At 39.1% G+C, this 21,605-nt stretch overlaps 1 long non-coding RNA gene across 2 annotated transcripts in view; it reads left to right on the top strand.

Moving 5' to 3' along the window:
* The window catches only part of LOC102017890, a 29,662-nt gene extending 10,090 nt beyond the window's left edge, over positions 1-19,572 (top strand). The window contains exons 2-4 of one of the 2 annotated variants that reach the window (XR_261022.1): positions 12,921-13,015; positions 17,331-17,617; positions 19,114-19,572. This is a non-coding gene — a long non-coding RNA (uncharacterized LOC102017890). Of the gene's footprint in view, positions 1-12,920; positions 13,016-17,330; positions 17,810-19,113 lie in introns of those variants that run through there. The other variant, XR_001234151.1, reaches the window with a different exon arrangement.
* The last annotated feature ends 2,033 nt before the right edge of the window (positions 19,573-21,605 follow it).

The raw sequence follows: 21,605 nt of genomic DNA, 5'->3' as shown, positions 1-21,605 counted from the left end.
CTACCACTTTGTCTGTAATTTGGTAAGCCCCCCCATTATTGTTATCCTTCTTTTACTCTTTAAAATTAAAAAAAAAAAAAAAAAGAGTTCACCATCTTCTCAAAACACTATGTCAGGGGCCCAAGCCTTTAACACATGGCCCTTAGGGGATGCTTAAAATCCCGTCTATAGCAGTCATCTAAAGGACAGAATTTAAGGAGATAATTTTAGGTGTGAAACCTATGCTTGCATGACCCTGAGAGTGGGTGTCTTAGGTCACCTCATTGTCGACACTAAGTAAAGTAGGTAGCCCTCAGTTCTTACCCACTCAGATCCCCTTTAAATAGTAAAGACATCCAACCCCCAGCTGCTGTGGAGTTGACTTCTAATAGCTCACAGCTGACTCTCTCAAGACTGGCCCTTAGCCAATGGGAGATGTGTGGCTTTGGATATGATACCTCCTTCCTATTCTCTATCCAAGGACAGCCCGCAGCCAAAGGCTCACTGGTCTGGGAACACAGAAACAGGTCATGAGAGAAGGACTCCTGGCACAAGGGCCTGAGGAGCTCTGTGGACCTGCTGAAAATTAATTTTTTAAAAAACTAACAATTTAAAACCTCTGGTAATGATCCCAAAGACATACATCAAATGAAGAAATATTTATTAAAGAAAAAATATTAAAATTCAGTACAAAGAACAAGAGTCTGTCATACCACAGTCTACACAAGCCCTATGCCTCCACTTTTTCAACTCAGTGAGATGGAACCTCCACTCTAGACTTGTTTATCCAAGGATGCAGCTCCCCGGCTCCACCTTTCAATGATAGTGATATGTTCCTAAGAAGGGCAGAACATCATTTTTCATCTGTCTCCAGCTACCCATCCTGGGCAACATGGCTGGCCAGTGTAGGGCTCTATCTTCTACCCAACCTCTGCTCATGGGATGGAGGTTTTACCTTGGGTGTGACACCACTGAGAATACCAGGACCAAACTAAGCCATTTGCTCTTGCCCCAGCTTACGTGACAGTGATTTCAAGGCAGGATAAACAAGCCAAGAATATCTGAGGTACTTGCTTACCTCCTCCAAAAGCTTAGCTGCTAAATAGGATGCCACTCAGAAAGAAGGGCAGCACTGTCTCCAACTTCAGCTCTAGAGATACGGCCCAGAGATACACACACACACACACACACACACACACACACACACACACACACACACGTACCCTGCAAGGGAAATCAGCTCCTAATTTCTTCTTAAGGAACTGGCTTTATTTGTAGTAAAGTATAAAGTGCAAGCAACTCAAAAACAGTAGAGGTTGTGGTGAAAGGCAGCGAGGAGATTATAAACCCATTGGAGATATAGAATAACTAGAATCTAGTTGGTTTTCCTGAAAGAATAGTGAAAGGAAACAGCTGGGAGTAACTTGCCTGGTATCAGAACAAATCTCAAAGAATTTGGGAACTATCCTTCAAAGGAGTTGAATGTTATTGGCTTAGTTTTTGAAGAAAATTATGCCCCAGGATATGTCAGCTGACAATTCAGGGAGCTAATGTCAGGATCCAGTCATGGAGAGAGAGAATCAAAGAGCCCTGTCTGAATTCTCATTCCCAACAGATGTACCCCCTGAGAAACAGCACCTCATAACTTATGGGATGTTGCTAAAATGGTACCTAGAAGGAAATGTATAATTGTAAGAAAGATCTAAAATTGTAACCTCATATTCCATCTTAAGATACTAGAAAAAGGAGACCAAACAGCCTACAGAAAGCCTGAGGAAGAAAATATTGAAAATTTGAGCAGAAATTAATGACATAGAGAATAGCAAAAAAAAAAAAAAAATAGAAAATTCAGTCATGTCTCAGTTTGGTTCTTTGAAAGATGAACAAAACTGACAGCTTTTAGATAGATTAATCAAGAAAAAAAGAGAGAAGACTCAAATAATTAGTGTCAGAAATAAGAGAGAATATGATTAATGACCATGCAAAAATAAAAAGAATAATAAAGGGATACTATAAACCACTGTACACCAATGTATTAGATTACTTAGGTGAAAGAGACACATTCCTAGAAATATAAACTATCAAAAAAATTACATAATATTAATAGGCTTGTAACAAGAAACTGAATTAGTTATAAAGACTACAGATAAAAGCCTAGGCCCAGATAACTACTCTACTAAATTCTATCAAATATTTTAAAAAATGAATGTCAGAGGTTAGGTGTGTATCTTAATGCTAGAGAGCTTGCCTAACATGTACTAGGCCTTGAGTTGGATTCCTAGCAACACACATGCACGCATGGACACACACACATGCACACATAAAAATTAACAATTCTCCAAACTCTTCCCAAAAAATAGAAGAGGAGAGAATATTTCTAACTTGTTTTATAAAACCAGTATTATTCTGCTATCTAAACCAGACAAATGTACCTCAAGAAAGAAAACTGCTGATATTTTATGAATTTGGGCATAAAAACTGCTCAACAAAATATCACCAAACAAAAGCAAGTAGCATATAAGAAGAATTTTATATCATGAGCAAGAAAGATTGATCTTAGGAAGGAATGGTTGGTTTAACATCCCAAAATCAATTAATGTAGTATGGCATATGAATAGAAAGAAGCAAAAGCTGTCTGGTTATTTTGGTAAACACAGAAAAGCATTTGACTAAAGTCTCAAAACATTTCAATGGTAAAAACACCAAAAAACAAAGAATATATGGGAACTTAATCTGATAAAGAACACCTTAAAACAACCTACAGTTAACATCATATTTACTGTTGGGCATGGTGGCACACTCCTGTAATCCCAGCACTTGGGAGGCTGAGGCAGGAGGATTGTTGAGAGTTGGAGACCAGCCTGGGCTACAAAGTGAGCTCAAGGCCAGCCTGAACTGCATAGCAAGAGCCTGTCTCAAAAACATAAAAACAAAAAACAAACATCATACTTACTGGTGAAAGACTACATGTTTCCTCCTAAGATCAGGAACAAGACAAGAATACCCACTCTCATTTTTAATCAACATTGTATTAGAGATTCTAGCCAGGCAATTAGGTAAGAATGAGAAATTAAAAGCATTATGGTTTAGAGGTATTATGTCTGCAAATCTTGTAGGTTCTGAGGTAGGGCCTTTGGAAGGTGACTGGCTCATGGGGGTGCTATGCTCATCAGTGGATTCATCCATTGATGAGATGATAGCTGAATGTACCATCAGGAGGTGGGTTGGAAGAGGTGCCCAAACTGGCTATGTCCCTAGGCACAGACATCTCCCTCCCTGGCTTCTTTCATTCTCAGCTTCCTGACTGCCATGACGTGTACAGCTTCCCTTTATCATGACGTGTACAGCTTCCCTTTATCGTGCCCTTCATCATGATGTTTCTGCCTTGGAGCTAGCCAGCCATGTACTGAACCTCTCAAATCGTGAGCCAGGTTAAACCTCTCCCTCTTTAAATTGTGGGTGTCAGGTATTATGTTCCAGTGACGGGAAATCTCACTAATGTAAAAGTCATCCAAGTTGGAAAAGAAGCAAAACTATTTCTGTTCACAGGGGACATGATTTTGTGTATAAAAAATTCTATGGAATTCATCAAAAAATTATTACAATAATCAAGTTTACCAGGGTTGCAAGATATAAAGTAAATAGAGAAATCCACTGCATTTTAATATACTTGTAATGAACAAACCAAAACAAAATAAAAACCAATTTTAGTTACAATACCAGGGCTGGGGATATAGCTCAGTGGCATAAATGCCTGCCTGGCAAGCGCAAGGTCCAGAGTTCGATTCCAGGTACCAAAAAAAAAAAAAAAAAAAAGTTACAATACCATTGAAAAGTAATTAAGCACTTTGGGATAAACTTAACAAAAGATGCACAATATTTACAGTCTGAAATCTATAAATCATTGTTGAAAGAAATTGAAAGAAGATTTACATAGACGGAAAAACACCCTATGTGCATGGATTGGAAAACAATATTGTTTGCAGCAATATTCTTCAAATTTATCTATAGATTTGATCCCTAGCAGAATCGCAGTGTACTTTTTTGTAGAAATTGACAACCTGATTCTAAAATTCATATAGAATTGTAAGGGACTCAAAATAGTCAAATCAATCTTGAAAAAGAGAACAAAGAAGGACTCAAACTTCCCTATTTCAAAACTCACAACACTAAGCAAGACAATGTAGTTTGGCACAAGGAAAGACGCGGACATTGATGAAATATAATTAAGCATTCATAAATAAAGCCATGTGTTTATTGCCAACTAATTTTTGACAAGATTAGCAAGACAAGTCCAAGGAGAAACAATAATCTTTTAAACAAATGGTCCTGGGCAACTGAATAGTCACAATGAAAAGAATGCAGCTGGATGCTAGCCTCACACCGTATATAAAAATTAATTCCATGGACCTGAGGGTATAATTGAATGGTGGAGTGCATGGCTAGCACCCACAAGTCCCTAGCTTTAATCCTGGTTCTGCCTGTCCTTCACCAAAACAAAACAAAAACCTCCAAATGGATCAAAGACCTAAATGTAAGAGTAAAGACTATTTTTAAAAAACTGTTAAAAGAAAATATAGGTGTAAACCTTCATGATCTTTGAATTGGCAATGGATTCTTATATATGACACCTAAGTGTGAGGAGTAAAATAAAAAGTAAACAAAATGAATCTCAGTAAAAAGGAAAAAATGTGTGTTTCAAAGTACACCACTGAAAATATTAAAATAAAACTCACAGGTTGGAAGAAAATATTTGTAAATCATATGCTTGATAACTGACATACTAGAACACATAAAGAACTTTTACAGCTCAATAATTAAGACAACACTATTTGAAAATGGGCAATGTCTCTTCTGTAAAAAAAAAAAAAAAAAAGATGTACAAAGGCCCAAGCAGCATTAGTAAAAAAGCTAAAATCAGTAATCAGGGAAATGAAAATCAAAATCACAATAAGATACCACTCTGCATCCACTAGAATGCCTAGAGTCAAAATGCCAGAGAATAATTTGTATTGTTGAGGTTCTAAAAAAAATCAGAACCCTCAAAAAAAGGTAATCAGCAACAGGAAAATAATACAATGACAGGAATAAATCGGTACCATTCAGTAATACCTCTCAATGTGAATAGTCTCAACTCCCCAATCAAGAGACATAGATTGGCAAATTAGATGAAATACAGACCCAGTGGTATGTGGTATACAAGAAAAAAATTTAATAAGAGAAATCAAAGGATGGAAAACAATATTCCATGCAATGGGAATCCAAAAACAAGCAGAAATCAGTCTTCCTTCCTTTCTTTCTTTCTTTTTTTTTTTTTTTTTTAACTTTTTTTGTCTTTTTGAGACAGGGTCTCGCTATGCAGTTCAGGTTGGCCTTGAGCTCACTTTGTAGCCCAGGCTAGTCTCGAACTTGCAACCATCCTCCTGCCTCAGCCTCCCGAGTGCTGGGATTGCAGGCATGCACCACCACACCTGGCTTGCTTGCTTTCTCTCTTTCTTTCTTTCTCTTTCTTTCTTTCTTTCTTTCTTTCTTTCTTTCTTTCTTTCTTTCTTTCTTTCTTTCTTCCTTTCTTTCTTTCTTTTCTTTCTTTCTTCCTTCCTTCCTTCCTTCCTTCCTTCCTTCCTTTCTTTCTTTTTCTTTCTTTCTCTCTTTCTATTTTCTTTCTTTTTAAATTATTTTTATAGTACATGTTTATAATACATAATGATTACACTCATTGTTAGGAATTAGTACATAACACATCTCAATTCTTTTTATGTCCCTTTCTCCTTCCATCCCTCCTTACTTCTTTCATCTCTTTGATCCCTTCTTATATGCAAAAGATCTCTCTCTCAGTTTGAGAGATGATAGATAGATAGATAGATAGATAATTAGTTTCTCATATGAAAAGACATGAAATATTTATTATTTATTTCACAAAGCATTATAGTCTTATGGTGCATCCATTTTCCTACAAATGACTCAAGTTTATCTTTCATTATGGTGGAGTACATGGTACTCCATCGTGTATAACCACCATATTTTCTTTATCCAGTCCTCTGTTGATGGATATATAGGCTGCTTTCAAGATTTAGATATTGTATTGTATTGCTATAAACGTGAGTATGCATATACCATTGTAATATGATGTCTATAGTTCTTTTGGGAAGATATCTAGAAGGGAAATATGTAGCTGGGTCAAGTGGAATTTGTAGTTTTAGTTTTCATTTTCCACAGTGGTTGTACCAGTTTACATTCCCACCAGCGGAGCAAAAGAGATCTTTTTGCCCTGCAGCCTCACCAGCACTTTTTTATTTGATTTCTGACTGGGTTTGTGTTACATTTATATATCGGTTTTAGAAGTATAGCCATTTTCAGTCGTTTAGCAAATGCAGAAAAGGTCCTGTGCAAATTTAAAACTAAAAGTCATTAGAATATAACATTAAAGATTTTGATCTCAAGAAAAAAAGTATAGCCATTTTGATTATATTCCTTTTTGCCTACTCAGAAAAAGGATATCTTTCATTTTCTGATATCCACCTTGATTTCCTTTTTAGAAGTGATGTACTTTTCAATGTAGAGTTCTTTTACTCCCTTAGTTAGGTTAACTCCAAAGTATTTAATTTTTTTGATGCTATTGTGAATGGTATTGTTTTCTTAATTTCTTTCATACTGAGTTCATTATTAATTGATTCTTTGTTGGTTTTTAAGTCTTCATTTCATTAACTTCTTGTCTGGTCTGCATAATTTCCTTCCTTGTACTAGTTTTGCTAGGCAGATGCTTGTGCCACTGAGCTATATCCCTGGCCCCATAGTTTTGGATTTGTATTGTTCTTGTTTTTGTAGGACGTTGCGGTGCATCATTAGGTTATTTATTTGGGCTTGCCCTGTTTTTCTGATGTGAGCATTCACAGCTATAAATTTCTCTCTTAAAACTGTTTTCATTGTGTCCCATAGGCTCTTATGTTATATTGGCATTATCATTTGATCTTAGGAACTGTTTAATTTATTCTTTGATTTCTTCTGTGATCTATTGGTTATTAATCTCCATGTGTTGTCATAATTTGCTTGGTTTCTGTGGTAGATTGACAACTGGTGGTCAGCTTATAATCCCCAGATGAACTGAGTAAGCATGGTGCTGGGTAGAGGCAGACCTGGAGAAGAAGAATAAAAGGCTTTTGGGAACTAAAGAGGCTGTTGGGAGCAGAGAAAGGCTGTTGAGAGCTAAGAGAGACTTTTGGGGCCTGATAGAAGCTGTAAGGAGCTGTTGGCTGTTTTGGAGGAGCTTGTCATGTGGCTTTCCTAATAAGCTTGGCTGTTTTCACCCTCCGAGGAGCTCAGGACCTTGTTGGCACTGACAATAGCTTTGGTTCACTTTGCGGGAGCACTGGTCCTCACTCTGAGCATTGCTTCTTGGCTCCGGAGGGGAAGAAGGTGTACTGCCAGTGTCCTGGAGAAGCTTGCTGCATTGGCTTTCCAGATGGGAACTCAGCTGTCTTCACCACTGGAGGAGCTTGGGACCACACTGTTGCTGAGGATGGCTGTGGTACTTTTCAGGGGAGTTCTGGTTCTTACTTTGCATGTTGCTTCCTGGCTCCAGCACAGATCCCTCAGCCTGCTAGCACAGATCCTTCATCCCGCTGGCACAGACTTCCTAGATTCCAACACTGACCTTTGGGCCTTCGCAGCACAGATTCATGAGATATTGTTATGGGTTCTGGGCCTCCATGAGATATTGTTATGGGTTCTGGGCCTCCAGCTGGACTCATGGGAGGCATTGTTATGAGCTCTAGGTCTTAAGCTGGACTCATGCAGGACATTTCCGTGGGATCCAGGCCCTCAGCTGGATTCCTTGGTCTTAGTATGTGGACAGACTTCCTGTACTCTTTTGTTTATCATTCTTTGGGTGACTATTATAAATAATCTTATAAAATATGTGTCCTGTATTATATTGTTCCTCCTTGCAAAATAAGCCCCAAACTAACATAGTTCCTTTTGTCATTGATTTCTAGTTTCATTGCAGTATGAGCTGATATTATGCATGTGATAATTCTGATTTTTTGCATTTACTTAAGCATGCTTTATGGACTAGTATGTGGTTCATTTTGGAGAAGGTCCCCTGTGCTACTGTGAAGAATGTGTAATCTGTCGTTGTGTGGAACACTCTCTAGGTATCTATTATGTCCATTTGTTTGAAAGTTTGGTCAACTCTGATATTTCTTTGTTGATGTTTTTAATGTAATCAATCTATTTGTTATAGTGGTGTATTAAAGTCTCCAATTATAACTGGGTTGATGCTTATCTTATCTTTTATATTCAGTAGTATTTGTTTTATACAGTTGGGTGTGCCAGTGGTCAGTGTGTGTTTATAATTGTTATCTGTTTATGATTGTTAAATGTTTATAATTATTACTTCTTCCCATTGAATTGTTTCCTTAACCAATATGTAATAACCTTCTTTGCGTCTTCTGATGGTTTTGGCTTGAAATCCACTTTGTCTGAAATTAGGATAGCTACTCTTGCATTTTTCCAGGTTGCCTTTACGTGGAATATCATTTCCATCCTTTGAGTTTTAACTTGTGTATTTCTTTTTCAATTAAATGTGTTTTTTGTATACTGAATACCACTAGGTTTTATTTCGTGATCCATTCTGAAATCTATGTCTTTTGATTGGTGAGATCATTCACATTGATAGTAATTACTGAAAGGTATTGACTTATTCTTAACATTCCATTGTTTTCCTGTTGAGATTTCCTTTTTTCCCCCACTCTTCTTTCTCTAAATGCTCACCTGGCTGGTATATTCATTCTGTTAGTTTTTTGGAATTGTTATTTTCATTGTCTCTTTCTAGGATAACCTTGAGAATTTTTTTGAGTGCTCGTTTGGTGGTCATGAGTCTCTTGAAGTGCTCTTTGCCTTAAAAATGCCTTATTTCTCCATGAATTTTGAAAGTTTTGCAAGATATGTGTAAGTCTGGTTGTAAGTTGTTCTTTCAGGGCTTTAAAAACTTCAAGTTCTTCAGGCTTTTAAGGTTTGTGTTAAGAAGTCTGCTGTAATTCTAACTGGTTTATCTTTGCAAGTTATTTGTTGTATTTCTCTGACAGCTTTTAAGATTCTGTCCCTGGGTTGGTCTTCTGGGATCTTGACTATGGTTGATCATGGCTATTTGGAGTTCTTATATGCTTCACTTATCTGAAAGTTCAATTCTTTTCCTATATATATGGAAATTTTCTTATATCTTTTTTTTGGTACCAGAAATCAAACTCAGGACCTTGCACTTACCAGACAGGTACTTATACCACTGACCTATATCCCCAGCCCCTTCTACTTTTTCTATAAACAGTTTTTTATGTCCTTTGTGCTATCTTCTGATTTTTCACTAATTCTATTTAAACTTAGATTACCATGTTTTCCTCAAAATAAGACCTACCTGGAAAATAATCAGCCTTGAAAACTAGAGATCAAAAATTCTAGCCCCAATCAGCCTGTCCTTGCAAACTAAAAGTTAGATAATAGGAAACAGCAGGATAAATCTTTTGCATATGAGAATGGCTCCAAGAGATGGAGAAAGAGGGGAGGGTCAAGAAAAGGAAACATAAAAAGAATTAAGGTGTGTTACATACGTGTACCAGCTCCCCATGATGAATGTAATCATTAGGCATTGCAAACATGCACTAATAAAAATAAGAGTTAGAAAAAGAAATTGGGACTTTCATGGACTGTACATGGGAATGTTAAATGATACAGGCTTTTTGGAAAACACCCTTGTAGTTCCTCAAACAATTATACGTACAGTTAACATATAACCAAGAAATTCTACTCCTAGACATGCACAGAAGAGAAAGAGAAATATAGGTCTGGACCATAACTTATACACAAATGCTCATGGCCACATTATTCATCATAACCATAAGGTAGAAAGAACCCAAATTTCTAAAAACATATAAATGGACAGACAAATGCATTATTGGGCCATACAAAACGAAATTGTACATAAAAAGGAATGACATACCTTTTAAAAAATGTATAAATCTTGAAAACATGCTAAATGAAAAAGTTCAAACCCTTTTGGTCTACTCTTGATCCTCGCATGAGGCAAGCGTTGCTCTACCTAGACTTAGATAGTCCTTCTCCAGTCTCGGTCTACATAGGGATCAGTCAACTTTCTACTCAAGACCAGATACTAAAGAGCCGAGCCTTTGTGGGTCATATCAGCTGTCACAGGTACCCAACCTGGCTATTGTAATGTGGCTATTGCAAAGCTATAGACTGTAAGTAAATGATGATGGCCATATTCCAATAAAGCTTTATTTATGGGCACTGAAATTTGAATTCACACACTTCTTCAGTTTCTTAACATGTTATTCTTCCTTTGATTCCCCCTCAAACATTTAAAAACATACAAGTCATTCTAGATTAATGAGCCATGTGCTTACTATGTCTCTACCAGAAACTGTCCTAACACTTCATGTTTCATTCTGAAAACAGAGCTTTTAGAGCAGTGTTGTTTTTATATCTATTTTGCAGATAAGGAAACTAAGGCACAAGGATGTTAAGGAAGTTAACTTTTTATCTTAAGGAAGGCATATGACACAGTAAAAAGAGGAGTATTCCACAAGTCTAAAGAGAAAAGAAGGGCTAGGGATATAGCTCAGTGGTACAGCACCTGCCTGGTAAGTGCAAGGTCCTGAGTTTGATTCCCAGTACCAAAAAAACCAAAAAAGATCACAGAACTTTGTGGGAATTTAAAATGAGAGAAGGGAGAGGTGGGACTTCAGATTTGTATGAATAGATTTTTGACAGCTTCCAAAAAGACACAAGTCTTTTGCAGGCATGGAGCAGGGAATAGCAGAGCCCTGGCTCTGGTGACCGAGCACCAGATGGGTACCAGACATACCTATCTCTGGGCCAGTACAAGGTCCCTAAACCAAACACAACTTTAAGAACGGGGACCCTGGCCAAGACTCAAGTTAGATTCTTCTGCTAGGCCAGAAAGTGAATTTAAAGTGAGTTACAGAAAGTAAACAAGCTTACATTTCTTTTTCTTTCTTCCTTTTTTTTTTTTTTTTTTGAGCTTTTTTCAGGTACTGGGAATCGAACTCACGACCTTGCACCTGCCAGGCAGATGCTGTGCCGCTGAGCTAAACTACCAGCCCCCAGGCTTACATTTCTTACATGCCTGCATTCATGGCCTGAGATTCACACCTACTTGCTTGCTGAAAATACTGTTTTTTTCAGGAACAAGAGGGAAAAGAACATGAGCATCAGCATAAAAATAATCCCCACTGCACTCCTACCACTGGCCTGCACAGTTTTGCCCCCACAACTTCATGTTTGCATGCTGCCCCCAAGCTCAGTGACAGTGGCCCTGAAATTGTACACCACTCAGCTAGGGCAGAGCAAGCCAGGGGTTCACTGTGAATATTTTCTGACCTTAGAGATACATCACAGCACATGAATCTATGGAAATTATTGAGTTCTATTGACCAATGTTTATTGCTAGACTCATAACATTTGAAGAACAATTTAGTTATTTTTAAATGGAAAAAGTAAAACATGCATATTATACATGCATACAGATTTTTAAAAAATGAACAACCCAAAGGTATAAGAAAAAATAGCTCCACCTCTCTTCCCTGAATCTCCAGTCTCCTGCTCTGAGACAATACTTATTATCAGTATGTTGCACTTTCTTATGGAAATGGTCCATGTAGGGACAAATATAAGTTTATGTATAGTATTATGTATACCATTTGTATATAATATAAATTCAAGTAAACGATACATACTGTTTTACACTGAATTTTCATTTTATATGTCCTGGCCGTCGTTCCTAGCTACCTCTTTTCTTTTTCCTGAATGCATAGTCTCCCAATAGAGCTGCTTTTATTTCACCAGTCCCTTAGTCTTGTAGTGATGAATGTCTTTCCATAAGTCATTAAGCATTTGCATGCCAGTCTGAGTAGATTTGTAGAATAAAGTCGTAAAAATGGATCTGTGGTTGGGTGTGGTGGTGCACACCTGTAATCCCAGCACTCAGGAGGTTGAGGCAGGGGGATTGCTGCGAGTTTGAGGGCAGCCTGGGCCACAAAGTGAGTTCAAGGCAAGCGAGATCTACATAGCAAGACCCTGTCTCAAAAAATTAAAGAAAAGAAATTGATCTGTACAGTGAAGGTGAATGCTTACTAAATTTTGAGAGGTGTTAACCAATCTTTAGGGTTTGCTTTAGGGTTCTGAGTCTCAGTTTTCTCACTTGCAACGTAGGTTTTCTAAAATTCTCACTTCAAAGGGATGTTGCAAAGATTCATCTCAATAATATAAGGTAAGAAAAGGCCACATACGGATGCAAAAAGGAGACCAGAAAGCTGTTAGAGGAACTAATGGCTAAGAAAACGCCAGGTTAATTGAATTGTGTGGGAGTTTACCATGGAGCTGAGAAGCTTGGTGTTGATGACTGTAGGGTCCCCCACGTGGGCACCAAAATCAGCTGGATAATAACAGAAAAACTGCCAAACGGGAATTAAATTCTTCACTGAATGTGCATCAGGGACAGTAAGAAGGAGAGAAGGTGACACAGGCTGGCGGATCCAGCCTCAGAGCAGAAAGGGTTTCTTCAGAAAGGTGAAGACGGTTGGGTTAGAGCGGAGATCCTGCCAGTGGGGGTGGTGTGCGTGGGGAATAAGAATGAAGAACAGGGCTGCAGCAGGCAAGAGTCACAGCCAAAGCTAAGGGATGAAAGAGTGATACTGGCTGAGCAGAGAATGGCGGTTCCAGGGAATGTGACTCATTGGCCCCCAAGGAGTTTTGAAGACCAGGCCTGACCTCCCTTTGGAAGGGATGGGGGCTGGGATCAGGTGAAGGGAGTGCAAAGACAGGTGGCAAATGACAGGGAAGCTCTCCATGGGCAGAAAGGCTCTCATTCCAGGAAGCATGATTTATTTACCTTATTGTTCTTTTTAAAGCTTATTGAGGAGCGCCCAAGAGCATGTGAAATCTATTAAGAGAAACCAGAGCGACAGCTGTAGCCATAGCTGAAAAGAAATCTCCTCAGTTTATGGTAAGAGTTTCTGTCGAAGCTTTCAACCTCTCCCCGATTTCCTGACAACCATGATGAAGACAAACAGTGAAGAGTCCAAGTTTTAGAAAAAGTTATTTTTCTAAAGGGAAAAAAGAATGAGATGAAAAAGGGAAGGAGAACTTGTGGTTCAGACACACAAAAAGAATTCAAAATACAACCAAGAAACTTAGTGATTCACACAGTCATTAGTGGCACAGTTCAAGCATAAAATTATTTTAAAAGAATGTACAATCTTATAAAATGTGAAAATTAATACCAACAAAAATACCTAAATGACCTTTAAGGATGAATAAATAAATCCCAAAGACAGTATAATATGTTCAGAGAATAAAAGGCAAAGAGTAGAAATTATCAAAGTGATATAAATAGGCTAAATAATTTAAAATCTAAAGAATTTTAAAAGTCAAAACAAATTGAAACAAATAAAATGAGAGGATCGAAAATGTTGAAGATAAAATAGTGTCTGCTAGGCAGAGGGAAAAAGAAATATTAAAAGAAAAAAAACCAGCACAACAAGTTTTAAAATCTAACAAAATGTTAGAAAAGTAAAGTGTTTTTCACATTATATCCAAAATAATACTGTAAAGAAGCAAGCAAAAGAAATAGAAAAGGTTAAAAAGATAAAATTAGAAAACAGAAAGACTTGGAAAATGAACAAATAAGCTAATACAGTTTAAAATAATTCAAAGCACATAAAATAGTTCTGGAGCTCAGAAGTCTTAAAATCCGAACAAAAATCAGACAAAGACACTACCAAAGTAGAAAGACTAAATATTTCAGACAAAAATCCTTAGTAAATTCTAGGGCTTTAGCAGCCCCTCAGGGAAGTGACAGGAGGACCCCGGTGGGGGCAGAAAGGGAAAGCAAGGCAGCGGGACCCAGCCCCCAGTGGGAGCCCCTTGAAGGCTGGGTCGGCACCCCCGGGAGGAACCACACTGCCGCTATCAGCAGCTGGCAGCCCAAATCCGACAAACCAACTGGGCCTTCCAGGAGGCCCCTCGCACCCCCTTGCATGCGCCCAGTGGCAGCTGCAGCTGTCAATAATCCTATGGGGAAGAGACAAACACTTTAGACAAGCGCTTTTTACGCCGAGGGCGACCAACAGCACAGGACTTTAGGACAGATGCTCACCCTTCCTAGCTCTGCTCTTCCTCAAGTTTCGTAGGCGTTCTAAGAGTACGTCGTGTTTCTGGTCAGAAACGCAAGAATAATTATATTTGCCTTTTAAGACTATTTTGAAGATTCAGTAAGATGAAGATTACATATTAGTTTTCAAGCAATCAACAAATGATAGGGAGGAAAAAGTCCATTCTCATTATAACTATTTAAACTGTTTTAGCGATTTTCTTGAAGGAGAAATAGAAAAGGTTCGCCTGGGCTTTACTTTTTCTTTTCTTCTTGGTTAAAACAACATATATTTATTACTTACGGTTCTGGAAGTTAGTTTTCAAATGTTTATCTAGAGTTTTAATTTTTTATTTTTATTAGTACGCATTTGCAGTACATAATAATTAAACGTTCATCATGGGGAGTTGGTACAGGTACAGTACTTAAAACATCTTGATTCTCTTTATGTGCCCTTCCTCCTCTAGGTCTCCCCTCTCCCTCTATCTCCTGGTCCCCTTCCCCTTTATGAAAGATCTGTCTCCCTGCTTCCTGTTATCTACCTTTTATTTTGCTCTTCATTTATACTTTGGGTTTCTCACATAAGAGAAACCATGTGCTATTTTAGCTTGTGAGTCTGAGTTACCACACTTAACATTATAGTCTCGAGGTGCACCCATTGTCCTACAGATGACTCAAATTAAAGTGTCAGCAGAGATGTGTTCGCTTTGGAGTCTCTAATGGCATGCATTCCTTGGTCCATGGCCCCTTCCTTCTCCAGCTCCAAAGCCAGCAGCTCAGCATCTTCAATCTAGTTCTCTCTCTCTCTCTCCGTATCTCTCTCTCATCACAATTTCTGAATTTGTCCTTCTGAGTCTCAATAAGGACCCTTGTAATGCTATCGGGCTCATGTGGATAATCCAGAATAATCTCCCTTTCTCAAAATCCTTGATTTAATTTCATCTGCAGAGTTCCTTTTGCATATAAAATAATAGATTCAAGTGTTTGGGGATGAAGACACGGACATTGTTTTGAGATCATTATTCTGTCTACCAGACCCCTTGTAAGGCTTAGCCCAGCACCCACCCTAATGTGTTTAGGTTTAAACTCTAATTCTTATTAGGGGCAAATTATTCAGCTCCGCCTCGGAGGACTGCAGTATATCAGATATTTGCTGCTCCACATCTTTGGCCTATACTAAAGGGGCCCAGGACTCAATCCACTGGCAAACAGAACTTTCCCCCAAAGCCCAGGGAGTGGAGGAGTGGAGGCCCAGTGGTTTATGGGAAAAGCCAATGGGGCAATGTGTCCTGTGTATGTCACGCCCCAGCTCTTTGAGAAATCATAAGAAAGGTATGACAGGAAGGAGCACTCTCTGGAAGGAGGAAAAGAACTTGTGGCTTCCTATACTTTCTCAGTTCTACTTAAATAGACTGAGTGTGTGTGTGTGTGTGTGTATACATTGAAACTAACATAACATTCACCAACTCAATCATCTTAGAGTATACAATTTACTGTTACTAACACATTGACAATGCCATGCAACCATCACCTTGATCTAGATCCAGAACATTTTCATCACCCCAAAGGAAATTCTAAACCCATTAAGCAGTCACTCCCCTTTCTCCACTGCCAACCCCTAGCAACCATTAATTTGTTTTCTGTCTCTACAGAGTGTCATATTGAGGATATTTCCTATAAATAGGATCATATAATATGCAGCTTTTTGTGTCTGGTTCCTTTGACATAATATATTCAAGGTCCAACTATGTTGTGGAATTTATCAGTATTTCATTACTTGTTATGTCTTAGTATTCCATGATATGGATAGACCATATTTTTGTTTATCCATTTGTTAGTCAGTGGACATTGGATTGTTTTTATCTTTTGGCTATTGTGAGTAATGCTGTTATGAATATTTGTGTGTAAGTTTTTGAGTACTAGTTTTCCATTCTTTTGAGTAAATAATTAGATGTGGCTTGGCTAGAACATATGGTAAACTATGGGCCATGTACTAAAATTGTTACACAAATGAGTAAATTCAACAGAAATCTTTATCATGCTCTAATATTGTAAGAAAGAGCTCTCCACTCACAATTGGAAAAGGAAAGGAAGAAAGAAAGAAAAGAAAGAAAGAAAGATGCATTTACTGGGATACAAATTTTGTTGCTATAAAAGAAACCAAAGTCTTTATTTTGAACAAAATAAGAGTTTATTTTTTTAAGTATTTAAGAGTCATTTAGGAAGGCCCACCTCTTCTTTTCAACATGCAGCTTCCAAAGTGGTAACTTTAGTCCCTATGCTCACACCCTTACTTACGGTGACCAGCTCATCCGCTTGCCTGAGGATTCCCCAGCTTTAGCCCAGCAAGTCCCGTCAGGAGCCAGCAGAGCTGGGCCACTGGGGCACTTGCCAACACTTCAGCTGCAGGAGAAGTAAAATCGTATCTTCTCTTCTAAGGAAAGACCTGGAGGTGCACGGGCTGGTTCAGCTCACACCCACTTAACCAATGTTGAGCCACATGGTCCACCTGGTTCCAAGGCAGGATGGAGGCCATGGGCCTGGAAAAATCTTGAGCATTTACCCCTGAAAGGAGAGGAGAAGAGTTCTGCAGAGACGGTTAGGTGTCTCTGCTAACACAGGCAACAAAGACACACAGTGTAACAGGTAGACACGTGTAAGGAGAGCAGGGCAATGTGTCATAGGGTTTGTCTTTACTTGATTTATGAGTTTACTTGTTAAGACGTTGTTTCCTCTTTGGATACTTTTTTTTTTTTTCTGGAACAGAGTTTCACTTTGTAGTTCAGGCTGGCCTCATATATGCCTCAGCCTCCTGATTGCTGGGATTACAGGCCGGACATGTGCCACCATGCCCAGCTCCTCCTGGCATACTTTATGATTCACCAGTTGGCAAGATTATAAGTAAGGGTGTGAGGGGGGGACTAAAGGTACCATTTTGGGAGCTACATGTTGAAGAGAAGAGGTGGGCCTCCCTAAATGATTCTTAAATAATTGAAAAATAAACTCTTATTTTGTTCAAAATAAACACTTACTTTGGCTTCTTTTACAGCAACAAAAATCTGTATCCCAGTAAATGTTTCTTTCTTTCTTTCCTTTTCTAATTCTGAGTGGAGAGCTCTTACAATACTGCCTTCCTTTTTCCCTTCCTTCTTTCCTTTCTTTTAATAAGGAACATCACTTTGCCGGTTTGGATTCTGGTGATAACAGATCTCATTCACGTGAGTTCACTGAGGAGCAGGACTGAAGTGACCCTTTACAAAGTGAAGGCGGGACAAAGGGACCTACAGCACGGTGCAGTATCCACCTCCCAGAACAAGAGGGGCCATTCCCACACCCTGCCTGAAGGGGCAAGAGGAAGGAGAGCTTACTGGAGCATGAGGAGCAGCTATGACTTCCCAGCAGGAATGGCGACTTCCAAGAAAAGACCACAGTTACCCAAAGCCCCGCAAAGAGAGAGTAAGCATGGGCAACAGACTCCCCAACCTCTTTCTCCTGCACCCCTCCAAGATCCTACCCAGCAGGAGGCCTAGCCTTCAGGGACCCAGAGCCCGAAAGAGGCAAATCTGCAAAGGCAGATAGACAGTAGCAGCAAATAAACATTTCACAAAAACAGCTCAACTGTACAGTTTCTAAGGATGCCTTACATGAATTAGTAAACATTATATACAAGTACTGTTGGTATCCTACTTTTAAATTAGCCTTAGAGCTGGGCATGGTGGTACATGCCTATAATTCCAGCACTTGAGAGGCTGAGGCAGGAGGATTGTTGAGAGTTTGAGACCAGCCTGGGCTACAAAGTGAGCTCAAGGCCAGCCTTAAACTGCATAGCGAGACCCTGTCTCAAAAAGACCAAAAAAAAAAAAAAAAAAAAAAAAAAAAAAAAAAAAAAAATAGCCTTAGAGGTATTAGTTGTAACTTTGTTGGATCTTGGCCTCATATGGATTTGCAATTTTAGTTGGAACTTACCATGAATGTCATTTTGAAGCTTGATCCACTTATTACTCACCTGACTCACACGGTAGATTTCTGTCTCTGTTCTTAGCAGGATACTTTACCATACTGTGAAAAGTTTTTCATTTACCCACCCCTGCAGTTATCCCCTCAAGCTGGCTTATTAAACACAAATTAATAAGTAATAATGAACTCCCCCCTCCAATAAAAACAAACAAAAAACAAAGCCATCTTTCTGAGCATGCATGTATCTGGGGTTTCCAGTGAGATGTGTTAAAATAGGTCTCAAGCTCCCAGTAGGCTATTGATCTTAAAAATTCTACCTATTGGGGCTGGGGATTTAGCTCAGTGGCACAGCACCTGCCTGGCAAGCACAAGGTCGTGAGTTCGATTCCCAGTACTGGGGGAAAAAAAAAAATCTACCTATCATTATAGAGAAGGTTTATAAATCAGCAAGACAAACACTAACTTCCTAAAGGATCAATAGATGATGAATATGATCTACAGGTTCTGTTTTGTTTATTCTCTAACAAGCAATAAGCAAATAAACAAAACAGACCCTGTATATCTTAGCAGTACTCACAAGAATGCAGTGAGAGAATGTGATTTTTCCAATTTTTGGAAATTATTTTGACAATATGTATCAAGACTCTTTTAAGTGTTAATTGTATTCCACAGTGGAGCATTTGCCATGTGCTATGCTCTTCCCCAAGGTTTTCCAACAGGTTTTCTACAGTTAACAAGTCCCATGTGTTTCCTTTCTTTCTGGTGTGTGACAGGGTTTGGAGCTGGGTTTTGTTTTAAAAAAAAAAAAAAAACCAGTTAACAAATCAACAAAATAATTTCAAATAGTGATAAATTTCAGAAATAAAATATTGTGCTGTGGGTTCATGCTGAGAGAGATGCTTTAGATTGGCTTTTCCAGGAGTAAAGAGGTAAGTAAACTTTCTCTCTCTGTCTCTCTGTCTCTCTCTCTCTGCTAAACATTAACCCATGCACAGGCAGGAATTCTACCACTGAGCTACATCCAGTTGAGACCCAAAACAGGAAGTGAAGCCGGCCTTGGGAAGATCTGGGAGAAGCAAGTTCCACACTGGACTACAAGTGCTGCGGTACCGGGTGGGAGCAGCCCGATGAGACCAGGGAGTGGCTGAAGGGCTGTGTGGATGGAATGACAGGGTAGGAGAAGAGACCAGGGTACTGGCAGAATCAGTACAAACAGTCACACACGCTGTGTGGAAGATTTGGATTTTATTCTGCACACAATGCAAAGTCACTGGAGGCATCTACACAGGAAAATAAGATGTATCAGGAAGAGCAATCTATAAATTCATGTCTACCAACTTACAACTGGCCAGCACTCCACATCTATGGGTTTTGTATCTATAAATTCATTCAACTGTGTACTAAAAATATTTTAAAAATCATGCCCATATGGAACATATACAACTTTTTTCCACTATTATAACAACTACTATTTACATAGCATCTACATACTAGCTATTGTAAGTAATCTAGAGAGGATTTAAAGTGTACTGGAGCATGTCTATATGTTATATGCAAATATAATACCGTGTTATATAAAGGACTTGAGTACATGTAGATTTTAGAATCCACAGGGGTCCTGGAACTGATCCCCCACAGTTACCAAGGGACCCTGTCAGTGTCGTAGATCCAACCCTGTATTGAATTGTAAGGAACCTATGGAGTCGGGGTTTGTAGCAGAGATGAGGTTGAATGATTGAAGAAGTTATCTACTGTGCACATCTTTTTTTTTTTTTTTAATGTCTTTTTCAGACAGGGTCTCGCTATGCAGTTCAGGCTGAACTTGAGCTCACTTTGTAGCCCAGGCTGGTCTCGAATTTGCAACGATCCTCCTGCCTCAGCCTCCTGAGTGCTGGGATTAAAGGTGTGCGTCACGACACATGGCTACTGTGCACATCTGACTTGCAACTTGTTTGTATGAAGGAGGAGCGCTGTGAGTGCCAAACTGCCCAGGTTTGAGCCCCAGGGCTATTAGTGCCAAGGCCTTAGGTGAAGTGTCAGTCAGCTTGGGCTGCATTGTGCTGGGGCAAGAAATGATCCCCCCAGCCACAACTGCTAGCAGCAGCAACAGTTACTTCTCCAGATGCTTTCCATTTATGCAGGAGTGGACTGTGTCGTTGTCCTCCGTTATTCTTTGGAATATTGTCAGTCGCTGTGGCAGAAGAAAAGGAAATGTAGAGAATCATGGGCTAGTTCTTAAAGGTTTAACCTCAGTGCGATGACCAACATATCTTAGTATTTCTGAGTTCAAAAGTACAGGGATGCAAAATTCTCCCACAGAGAGAGTTAGGTGTGTGTGTGTGTGTGTGTGTGTGTCTGTGTGTGTGTGTGTCTGTGTGTTCGGTGGGTGCACGGGTGCTTTAATAGAGGAAAGAGAAAAAGAAAATTCAGGAAGAATGAAAGTGTTAAATTAGTATTTCAAGATACTATGTAGCAAGCTGGGTGTGGTAGCACCCACGAGTAATCTCAGCTTTCTGGAAGGCTGAGGTAGGAGCATCACTTGAGCACAGGAGTGCAGGGACAGCCTGGGCAAGATAGCAAGAGGCTGCCCCAGAAAAGGAAAAGAAAAGAAGAAAAGAGAAGAAAAGAAACCACAGATCACTGCAAGCTAATATTCATTTAACAAGAGGGATAATTAAAAGACTATAAAAACAAGTACAAGCCAGCCATGGTGGCACATGCTTGTAATTGGGAGGCTGAGGCAGGAGGATCATTGCGAGTTCAAGGTCAGCAGGGGTTACAAAGTGAGCTCAAGGCCAGCCTGAACTGCATAGTGAGACCCTATCTCAAAAGGACAAAATAAATAAATAAATAAAAAACTAAGTACAGGAAGCTACATAGCTGTAGGGGAAAAAACAAACAAACAAACACACACACAAAAAAACAAAGAACAAAAACACAATAAAACCCAAACTACAACAAAATATTATGCAGCACTTAAGAACAAAACAGAAAGCACATAACTCCTTAAAGGTCATGCTAAGAGGATAAGGAACCTGAATACAGAATTTTGTGGTTATGTTACAAGAGCCATAATAGGAACTGTCAGGCTCATATGTTCATGGCAATAAGCTTTGTGGTGAGCCACAGAGGTGAACACAACCACTGAGGGAAAGCCACTCACAGACAGCATCTGTAAGACCTCTGTGTGAAAAGAGGGCGGTGAGTTGGCTTGTGTTTTGTAATGATTCAGTATGTCCCACATCTCACATCTAACTCAACATCCAAAAGACATTTACAAAGCTGGACATGGGGGCATGCGACTGTAGGGCCAGCTACTTGGGAGGCTGAGGCAGTATGACTGTTTGAGCCTAGGTGTTCGAGACCAGCCTCAGCATCATAGTGAGACCCTATCTTAACACACCAACACCCTGTTTTCTAAAATGGATAAAATCACTAGCCCACAGACCTAAGAAGCTCAGGAAACCCACAATAGGTTAAGTACAAA

The sequence above is a fragment of the Chinchilla lanigera genome, unplaced genomic scaffold (assembly GCF_000276665.1).
Source record: "Chinchilla lanigera isolate Chin_1 unplaced genomic scaffold, ChiLan1.0 scaffold00023, whole genome shotgun sequence".
NCBI classification, from domain to species: Eukaryota; Metazoa; Chordata; class Mammalia; order Rodentia; family Chinchillidae; genus Chinchilla; species Chinchilla lanigera.
This window is presented reverse-complemented; position numbering and strand designations above follow the sequence as displayed.